This window comes from Diadema setosum, chromosome 4, assembly GCF_964275005.1.
Source record: "Diadema setosum chromosome 4, eeDiaSeto1, whole genome shotgun sequence".
Classification (NCBI taxonomy): domain Eukaryota; kingdom Metazoa; phylum Echinodermata; class Echinoidea; order Diadematoida; family Diadematidae; genus Diadema; species Diadema setosum.
Window position 1 is genome coordinate 46180890 of NC_092688.1, and position 10550 is coordinate 46191439.

Consider the following 10550-nt stretch of genomic DNA (forward strand, 5'->3'; position numbering starts at 1 on the left):
AATCACCATTTTATACACCGTCCCTTTAGTTAATGCTCTCAAAGTGAAAGAAATTGTCAGTTTTGAGTTATGTTAAAGAGTAAATTCCAGAATGAAAGCACATTGTAAATTTGAAAAGGCAGATATTGAAAATGCATGCCTTGCTGAGTTTTGAAGAGCCAGTCATCTGATCTTACTCCTCAGAGATAACATGAAAGAGTTGTTTAATGTAAAATAGCAGAGCATGTGAATAAGTGCTAAAAATGAGATTATTTGCAATCCCTCTAGGACAGTTGGAATTTCAGAACTGCAGTACACGATTTCAGTTGCAGAGACCAACAACAACAACAACAACAACAGAAATCGATATTGACCTGCTATTGTGATGAGTTGCATGGTCAGATTATTCAATATAAGGAGCCATTACTGTCACTAAACTCTCAAGAAATGTTGAAACTAAGGCTCCCATTTCTGTGCATCAAGATGCCGTGGACATAGGGCACGGTTAAGTGATGAGATCATTTCTTGCCACAGAAATGAACAAAGCATGGCTCTGTAACATATATTCTATGTGGATGCTCCACACCAGTGCTTGACTACTGGCTTAACCACACAAAGAATGACATTGTGCCTCATCATCTGTGTACTGTACAAAGAATGAGCTCTTCCAGAAGGGAAATATCCACAAGTTTCTAATTGAAATCATAGTCAAGCACCAATACTTCGATGAGTTGTGATGAATTTGTGAGTGTTGCAGCCTCTGACCACTGTCTGCTCATGACTTTCTTCCCTTGCTTGCAGAGAGTGATGACCCCGGCAGCCTGATGAAATGTCTTCAGAAAGATTACTGCCTTCTTTTATCTCCACTGACTGTCGACAGCGAGCTACTCATCCTTTGCGTGCTTAAATAGTACCACCTTCCAACTTCAAGCTTGCCGAGTATGATGATTGAGTCAACTGAGTTATACCTTCATAAGAGACAAGAAATTTCAGAAAAAGAAAGTGGACAAAGAAAATGAGATTATACTTCACACATAAAACATCTCCCAAGAATCTAACATGTGTCTTGTGTTAAGATATATGCACTGAGATGTTAACCTCCCCATATTAAAGAAAACAAACAAACAAACAAACAGGAAGATTTGACATAGCAAACATGAAGACTCTTGTGAAGGTCTATTTCATGCATTACAATACGCCAAAAGACATCTGAATTATGTAGACTGCTGTAGTCGATCATTATCAGAAAATGAAGAAAATTTCCATTTTTTAAGGAAAGTGAGACTTAAAGGGGACCTCCGGATGATTTTCAGACTTTTACATTTGAACAGCTATAAATCAGTTAAACTGAGTACAGAATTTCAGAATTTATAGTGATTGGGATAAGGAATGAGAATGTTTTCAAAATTTATAACAAATTGCAATGAACAAGGATGATGACATGCCAGCCTCACCATAAGCATGATAAGAATGCATGAGTTGGGGCTCAAGGAAGCAGAACAAAAGAAGAAGGCATGCATAGATTTTTCACAGGTGAACTTGTTGAGCAAGTGGTATTGTAATGGAATTACACTGCTACATTTATGAAATATATGAGGCTCTGATGTCATCAACACTGTTCAGTGTAATTTGTTTAAGATTTTCAATTTATTGGTTTCTCTGCTCAAGGACCACAATAAATTCCACGAATCTATACATGGAGCTGTTGATTTATGTACTTCATGATGTGAAATTATGAAAATCGTCCGGAATGCCCCTTTAATATGAGATGATGTCTGACCTCTTTATACACAGAATATGAAATTTAAAAAAAAATGTCCTTTCAATGGAGTGAATTATTATCTATAATCAAACTGCATTGCAAAATTCCTGCCTATGAACTGCCATAAAGTTTTATGTTCTCATCATTATGTTATGCAGTATTATTCTTATGTATTGTAAATATGTCTGTGCAGCTCTGCATTCATTTGTAGACACGTGTGCATTTCTGCCACCATATATCTGTAATTAATATTTGCTTACCAATACCTATTGTGAGAATACCAATTGGGAAGTAAAAATTGGCATACACATGTTCTTGTGAGTTTGTTTGTGTGTGAATTCATTAAAATTGTGTGATACATTTCTATTAAGCGTTGTACAATCATTCAATCATATTTCAACAGTTTAATGTACATGTATATGGCTTTCACAATATCTTACGATCAATAATAAACAATTACTAAGTGGCTAAATTCTTGTCTGCAAGACATGTCCAGTGCTCCAATAACATAATGTTGATATCAGTGCAAGTTTTTTATTTCTTAATTGGTTAAGACACCAATAGCTGCTTTTAAAAAAATAATAATTTCAAATGTCAAACTGACACTAGCTGGTGTTCTTGCATGACATACACAAGAACCCAGAATATGATATAAAGCATTGCTTTTAACCCTCACTATAAGCTGTCGAGGAGGGGGCTGGAAGGTCCCCCTCGGCATTCCTAGCAATGTCGTCTTTGCAGAAAAACTGTGGCTGTGATGTTTCACAACTTCTTCATTTCAAGTGTCTGCCGCATTCTCCCTATAGAGACCAAATTTTAGACACCCAGGAGGAAATTGCATATAAAATATATGTACATGCATGTCAGACCAAGATATGCTCGAAAACGTGGTACAGTTGCAATGAAATTTGTGCTTTCAGTCAAATTTCACAACAGCATGATTATTTTTTCTTTTCTTGATTAAAATCAATGAATAACATCTTTTCATGCTCCGAATACTGTCAACTACAAATTGCAATCGCACTGTTGAGATCTGGAAGGGGGAGGGGGCCTGGGAGGAGCCTAACTAAGATTACCTCCATCCCTCCCTTCCCCCTCTTTTATCTTCCTAAACAGTTGAGGTTAATACAATGATAGTAGTTTGGATGAGTTCACGTACTCAGTGAAACACTCACCACATAACTCCTTGTTTTTCCAGCTACAGAAGAGCAAAATGCATGTCAAGAAGATTGGCACTGTCTTGTTGCAGCGTAGCTTGGCAATGGGTGGACTGATAGTCTCCCTCTTAATGTCGATCAATTCCCCAGCTGATGCATTTCTTCAGCTAATTCATGGTAATAAACAGAAGAGTCAACCTTTCATAACTTGATTGTACAGTGGCAGGTGACAGATCAACCCCCTCCCCCCCCCCCCCCACAGCAACAACAAATAAAACACTAAACCCAGGACAATGAAATTCCCTGAAAGTATGAAATAGTCAACATCCCCAAGCATCTATGACTTGAAGGCCTGAAATTCATCAAACAAATCATATTTGTAGGGGTTTTAGTGCACTCAAGCACTCAATAAAGGAGCCTGAACATGAAAAGGAGCCTGAAGATGTAGTAATGTCTCAACCTCATTCACACACTATGATTCATTACTGTCAAGAATATCATTTTAAACGAGGTAAGTTGATATTCAGTAAACATCACATCACAAAATGTCTGCGTATGAACTTTCATAAAGTTCATATGCTGATTCATTCCACACAATGCATGTGCATGAGTACATGAGAATGTAATGTGCATTTCATTCTCATGTACTGCAACTATGCCTTAAACCCATTTAAACTGCGCACATGAAATTTGTAAACATGTGTGCATTTCTGTCACCAGATTTGCAAATTGATATTTGCTTTAATTCATGCCTACTGCGAGATTACCAACTGGAAAGTGAAAACTTAATGTAGGCATATACTTGTGTATTCCTTATTATTTCTTATATTTTAATTTATTATTATTCCTACAATATAAAGTTTTGACTGAATCCTTACACAAGTCACAAACAATACTGAGTGGCTAACTCTCCCACACAAGACAAATCTCATGGTGTAACAACTTACAGTTGACATTTCCAGGGAGGTGGGACTCAGTATTGCAGGCTTGGCTTTTGATCCATTTCTTTGGTAAAGGCACCAAAAGGTGCTAAAAAAAAAGAAATTAAAAAAAAATTATCTCAAATGTTAAACTGATTCTTACACTGTAGCTGTTTGCTCTGAACAGAAACATCCTCCCATATTCCATGTACAAGAACCCTGAACCTCGTAAAAATACAGTTTTACCTACTGTATAACTTCATTAGAAATTGTGATTCATGATACATTATAGCGGTTGATGTACTTGATGATATACTCACCACTAAGCTATCACTTGCTTTTCCAGATTTTAATGAGCAAAACACACATCGGTAAGATTGGCACTGTCTGGGTGAAGCATGGACTGACAGTCTTCCTCTCAATTCATGTCAATACAGTCCCAGTCACTTCTTGAGCTACATCATGGTGATAAGACACAACAGTAACTTTGATAATTTGATTGTACACAACTTCAGGACAGTGGTAAATGGCAGATCACAACCCTTTGCCCCCCCCCCCCAAAAAAAAAAACAAAACAAAAACAAAACAACAACAACAACAACAACAATCACTGTGGAAACTGAAATTCAATGAAAATATGAAAAAGTCAAGATCCTCAGACAGCAATAACTTGACGTCCAAAAAATTCATCAAGGCAAAGGATTTTGAGGAGTTAAGTGATTTAGAATAAGGGTAAAAGATCTAGATTAACCTTACAAAGTAACATTCAAGGTTTATTGGCTTTGACTTGTGCCCACTGACTTAAGGATCACACACTCCTCAGTCAACCTGAATGAAAAAGAAAAGCTTGTTTACTTGCCCATAACCGTCTATGATCACCTGTCATATGACATTTTTGTGTGAGTGGGAGAGGGTTGTGGGGAGAAGGAATGATCACATATTGTTTTGTTACGAGAAATAGGAATGGGAAAGTGAAATGTGGTGACCAAGAGGAGTATGATATTAGTTACTGACCAATGATAAACTTCCAATTGGGACACACATACATAATACCTCTACATTCATATCCACATTAGATATTCTGCAGACACAACATACTGTTTATAGTTTAAGAACTGATTCAGTCAGCAAAGTGAAGAAAAATAAAACATGTTACATATATGCCACCTGACAGAAATTTGAACACCTCAAGATCAAATTTCCTCATCTTTGAGTAAATGAAGTTCACTGTATATTTTAATTTTTTGATTTTTCCTTTTTTATGGCATACATATTGGTAATACACTAATAACTGTTGTCAGCCCAAGATATCATTGTATTTATCTTATCTTTTCTGAAATGATATACTGCTGCTATGGTCCAGGCTGACATCACAATCTTTCTTTGACTTTATTACAGCAAAGTGGTTCCCAACCCTTTCTAATGTATTGATTTTAACTTCACATTTTTTTAATGTGATCATACACAGCCATGTCGCTGTAAATGAAGTTGCGATGCCATATGCTTTACATTTTTGCACGGCGTCTGTTCAGGCTAGTGATCAGTAAAATAAGTCTAGGAAGATTACAGTACTTATCAATAGATATTCTTTGCCTAAGAATTCAAAACATAAGTGAACTGGGGGGAAAAAGTAACATGCCCCATGTGCATTGTATGTCATTATGTGAAGATAAGCAATGTGTGAAGAATTAAAAAAAAAAAAGCAAAATATTATGCCTTTGCTAGTATGCTGGGGAAATACTCCATGTCTATCAGTTGATAAGTAAATTGTTCTGCTGTTCCAAGAATCCCCAACGTACTGATCAACATACCTATATCATACATATTTACATATATATGCATGGATTCCATGATCATGGAAATTAGCAAAAAAGAAAAAAAAAATCACAGAATGACTATCCCAATGACCTGTCAATTTTCCATGTCCAACCATAGATGGCCAACATAATGTGTACCGGTGCCTCTGTTCCTTTTCATCATTGTTTGGCCTTGCATTGACTATAATTTTCAAGTCTCACCTTAATATGCACTTTACAAATTTGATAATTTTGAGAATTATGAGGGTAAATACTAGGTATAGATTCTACTGTACTGTCTAATTTGTCTTTTGCATACTGTCGTACGTCAAACATGTAGATCTAACGTTACATTGTATTACACTTGCTGAAAATAGAATAACAATATTTAGGCCCATTCCTACTTGTTCACAATAAGTAGGTCTAGGTCTATTTATATAGGAGCCTACTACAGTACTAGTACAAAATAAGGCGCTGATGTAGTTTGGTTCTGTGTAATTATTGAGATTTGGTCATGGATACGACGGTACATCATCAGCGCCTATACCTATACACAACCCACAAGGCCACATATCCATTCATGGCAATCACGACGGGCGTGCTCCCCCAGAGCTTCGGCGGGCTACACAGTCAGGAAAAGTGAAAGTACAGGGCTGGAAGACGGACAAGTCGAGCAATTTTGGAGTGCATTTTCTAATCGTGTACCTACAGTTTTCGTATTAACTGCAATTCTGTATGACATGAGACACATTAGTGTGGTAGACCAATAGTTTGTATTGCTATTAATCAATATCATGGGCGAAAAATAATCAAATGAACTTACTGTCACAGAAGGGTGCAATGTCGAGTACACTCAGAGTAGGGGCCTAGATCCGTTACTTCGCAATTCGTGCGGTACAATCCTGCCATACGTCTGTCTGTAGTTACGTTATACGTGTCTTCAATCGGCAGTCTAGTCCGCCACAGCCAACGTTAGCTTATTTCATATGAAAGGTAATTTGTCAATGGTGATAAAAATGATAATAAGGCACGATTTGTAAGAATGATAGATAAAAGATTATGATAATGTACTGTTGTCTGTAGACTGACTACTGAAGTATAAACCTGTATTACAATTTTCATTTAATTATTTTTTAAAAGGCTATAAGCCTTACGCAAGGCTAACTTTCCAGTAGCCTGGCGTGGCGTCGTGTACACTTGACTACGTGTAGTTAACCTGACGTTACGTGTGCCTGCACCTCGCGTAACGCGCGGTGGACTACGTGTAGCGCCAGGTACAACCACACGTTACGCCAGGGTACACGTCGCGTAACGTGTACCCACACGTCGCGTAACGCGTGCCCACACCACACGTAACGTGTGGTGTGGGTACGCGTAACGCCAGGTCAGGCTTCACTGTGCAAAACCCATAGGCGAGCCCGACCTGGCGTTACGCGTACCCACACCACACGTTACGTGTGTTGTGGGTACGCGTTACGCGACGTGTGGGTACACGTTACGCGACGTGTACCCTGGCGTAACGTGTGGTTGTACCTGGCACTACACGTAGTCCACCACGCGTTACGCGAGGTGTAGGCACACGTAACGTCAAGTTGACTACACGTAGTCAAGTGTACGCTTCGCCACGCCAGGCTCCTGAAAAATTAGCCTTGTTTCAGGACATGTCTTTTTTTTTTATTTGCTATAGCCTATACGTGTCTAATTATTTTTCATGAGCTGAGATATCCTGTGTAGGTGATGTGATGCGGGAGATTCTTTGAACCATTTAATTTTCTATTATTGTTTCTAATTGGATGATAAAGAAAAAAAAAAAACATAACTATGGTATGGGTTCCTGGGGGATGTTTCATCAATTTAGTTAGCCTTGACAACTTGTCAGCTCTGACAACTTTCATGAAACGGTACCATGGAGTGGCACGTCTATCATTCAGTATTTTTGGATTGTAATTCACGCACAATAATAATTATAAAGCCGTTTACAAATTCTTCTTCCACAAATATTTGTTGATGAAAATGATAACATGAAAGTTTTATTCTAAATGCACTGTAGAAATTCAAGTTGTAATACTATTATGTATGCTGCATGTGCTGCCTGCAGAGATTATGATTTGCATTCGTTCATTTTTGTGTATATTTTTTGGTAATAATTTTGAGTTGTGCCGTCATGTACATGTATTATGTGGTATACATGTGAACAACAATCAACTGAAGTTTTCTGTATACGTCCTAATCATAACTAACATAATAAACACTTGCCAATTTGAATCTCTATTTGGCAGATTGCTAGTTATTGTTGTTTTTCTTTCAGGTCAGTTTAATTCCGGCAGAAGGTCGAAATTCTTTCTTTTTGGACCCATGTCATGGAACTACTCAATTTCTGTGTAGCTTAATACCTGTATTGTCAATAATCGCATTTAAAAAGAACTGACTTGCTACTCTCATGAAATTAAGAAAATATCTCATCAAAATGACACAATATCTCATCTGATAAGAGATAATTATATCTTGCTTTGATGAAATAGAAATATTTTTTCACATGTCTCTCCCTGGGCTCCGTATATATACGAAAAAAAAAAGTGGTCAAAACAATCCATAACTTCGACGATGGTGCTGAAAAATCACTCAGTCTTCCGTTTTTAACACACGCACCATAACAGAGTCTGCGTTGATGCTGGCTATTCAGAAAGCTTCTTTCATACCACTCCATCCTATCATGGCGAATTCTTGTCATTAGATGCCGACAGTGGCATCTGCTTATGTCATCTGTATAGCAGTTGTATTATCATAGTGAGGGCTTTAGCTTTGTAAAAACAGGCCCAAGAGATTGAAGCCCTTGCAGGTTTTCTACTAGCACTTGGAAAGAACCGAACATTTTCATCAATTCAATCTACATTAATGTACCTGTTAGGGATCCAGCAGAGGTGGGCGCACCGAGCGTGTCCCGCCTCTTTTATTTTGTTTTTGTTAAAACGATAGAAATAAAAAGACAACGTCAGCCAATGGACCCCCCTTTTTATGGAATTCTTGGATCCGCTCCTGTGTACATTGATATCGGCATGTCTACCAAACATGAATCTATCCATCGAAGAAAAACAATGACATATTCTTTATTTTCATTAAGCAGGAATGATATACGATCGAAGCACAATTCAAATGCGATAAATACGAGACATAGGTAATGATATCGGTTTTCTTTTGTGTTTCTCTTTCATTTATCTTTTTGAGACCCTGAATCTCAAAACCGACAAAAAGTCACAAGACATGAATTTCTTAGGTTTAGGGCAAATTCTAAAAGAACACACTCTGAGCTTTAAATGATGTATTCAATTCAAATGGACTCTCGTAACTAATCTAACTATTGGAAAGAAATCACACATTGTTGAAAAGTGTGAACTGAGGAAAGAGGATCTGAAGTACTGGGTGTATTCATGCGCTTTTTAAATCTTCACCAAACAGTATACATAGCTGTGCCGTGTATGGGACAAAAACGGGATCTAAACCACAGGATCAACAGCAACGAAGGGATTATCAGATTAAGCTGAAATAGAGCATGCTCTAGTAACATATTCTGTCCAGGCTATGATGCCAACTTTACAAGCAGTAGCATTGCTTGTTACTTCAAAGTGAAGAGTGTGTCTAAGGGTTTGGAAGATGATATGGGATTTCCATGCTGAAACATAATATACTTGATCTCCCTCACTTTACAACAAAAAAGAGGTTGTAGAAAAACTGCTGAAAACACACTTTACCATGCATGTATAATGACCCCAAACTTATGAGAAATAGTGTAGTGAAGAAGAATAGATGTGAAAGACTTAAGATTGATCTGGTTTGCCTGTTTCAGCACTGAATGGTGAAACAGATGAGCGTTTCAGTGAGTCCTGATGTAAAATTAAGGGTTGCGACCTTTTGTTGGTTTTGTGATGCACGGTCACATTTATTTTCTACAAGTAGACAGTACACAATGACTGCAGTGTACCTGCGTCCATTAGGGAAGGCTGAACATAAATGTTTCTTGTTGCATCAAATTTAATATTTTGAATGCCCCTAAACATGACGAAAAATCAGGAAGAAAACAAAATGTCATCAAATATCAAAACAGTCAAAAGTCATGAAATTACGTGAAGAGACTGCAGGTATAGCAAAGGGTTTCATAAATGGTTTGTGAGTTTGAAGATAGAAAGAAAGCCATACCTACGAAGTGAAATTCATGAAGAAATAATGCAATTTATGGACCACGATAATAATGTCAATTTTGGCAGGTACGGTATAATGGTATAAGGATATTACTATGAAAAAGTGCTTAAATGGCGTCATTAACATAATTCGAATAGCATGCACTTTGACAAAGTTCATAAAGTCATACCACATCAATGAATGATGAACTGAGATATAAACAGGTTTTGTTTTTTCCCCATGACACATTATGTTCATGAAAATTATTAACGTTGGGGGTATACATACGTCAAATTTTGTCATTGATAGATAAATTTTATTGTCCAATTTGGCCATTAGAGAAAAAAAGGAATAGCGGGTTTGGCTGTATCACAACAGACCGAGGTTTATGGCCATGGGAGACTAATGGTGCTCTGGTAACATTGGTCTTGTCGAGAAGCATCTAGCTGGAATGCATGCAGTATGTGACCTGTGTGTTTTTCTTCATTTTTTCTTTGCAAGAAAGATGTGCAAATACAGATTTCTGTGACCCGATCACCTTTCTCTGTTGTCCTCGGGCCACGGCGAAAATGTAATGTCCAGCCTTGTATGATGCGTTGCACCAGTCTAGAAGAATAAAATAGATAAAGTTGGACCAACAATAGTTAGACTGCAATTTAAGGATGGGCTCCAGCATGCAACCACTGTCATTTAGCATTTAGCTTTCAGGTAATTATTGCATTACTCTATTTTTAGGACGTGATATGACCATGCACATATT

General features: G+C 37.5%; 1 long non-coding RNA gene across 2 annotated transcripts; it reads right to left on the minus strand.

Moving 5' to 3' along the window:
• Positions 1-356: 356 nt before the first annotated feature.
• LOC140227352 (uncharacterized) lies at positions 357-6649 on the minus strand. Of its 2 annotated transcripts, XR_011901043.1 has the most exons (4): positions 6438-6649; positions 4139-4273; positions 2917-3065; positions 357-947 (listed from the first exon to the last, which is right to left on the minus strand). It is a non-coding gene; the product is annotated as an uncharacterized lncRNA (long non-coding RNA). The 2 variants fall into 2 exon arrangements; XR_011901042.1 differs by lacking the exon at positions 6438-6649 and having other exon boundaries at positions 4139-4359.
• Between the last annotated feature and the right edge of the window lie 3901 nt (positions 6650-10550).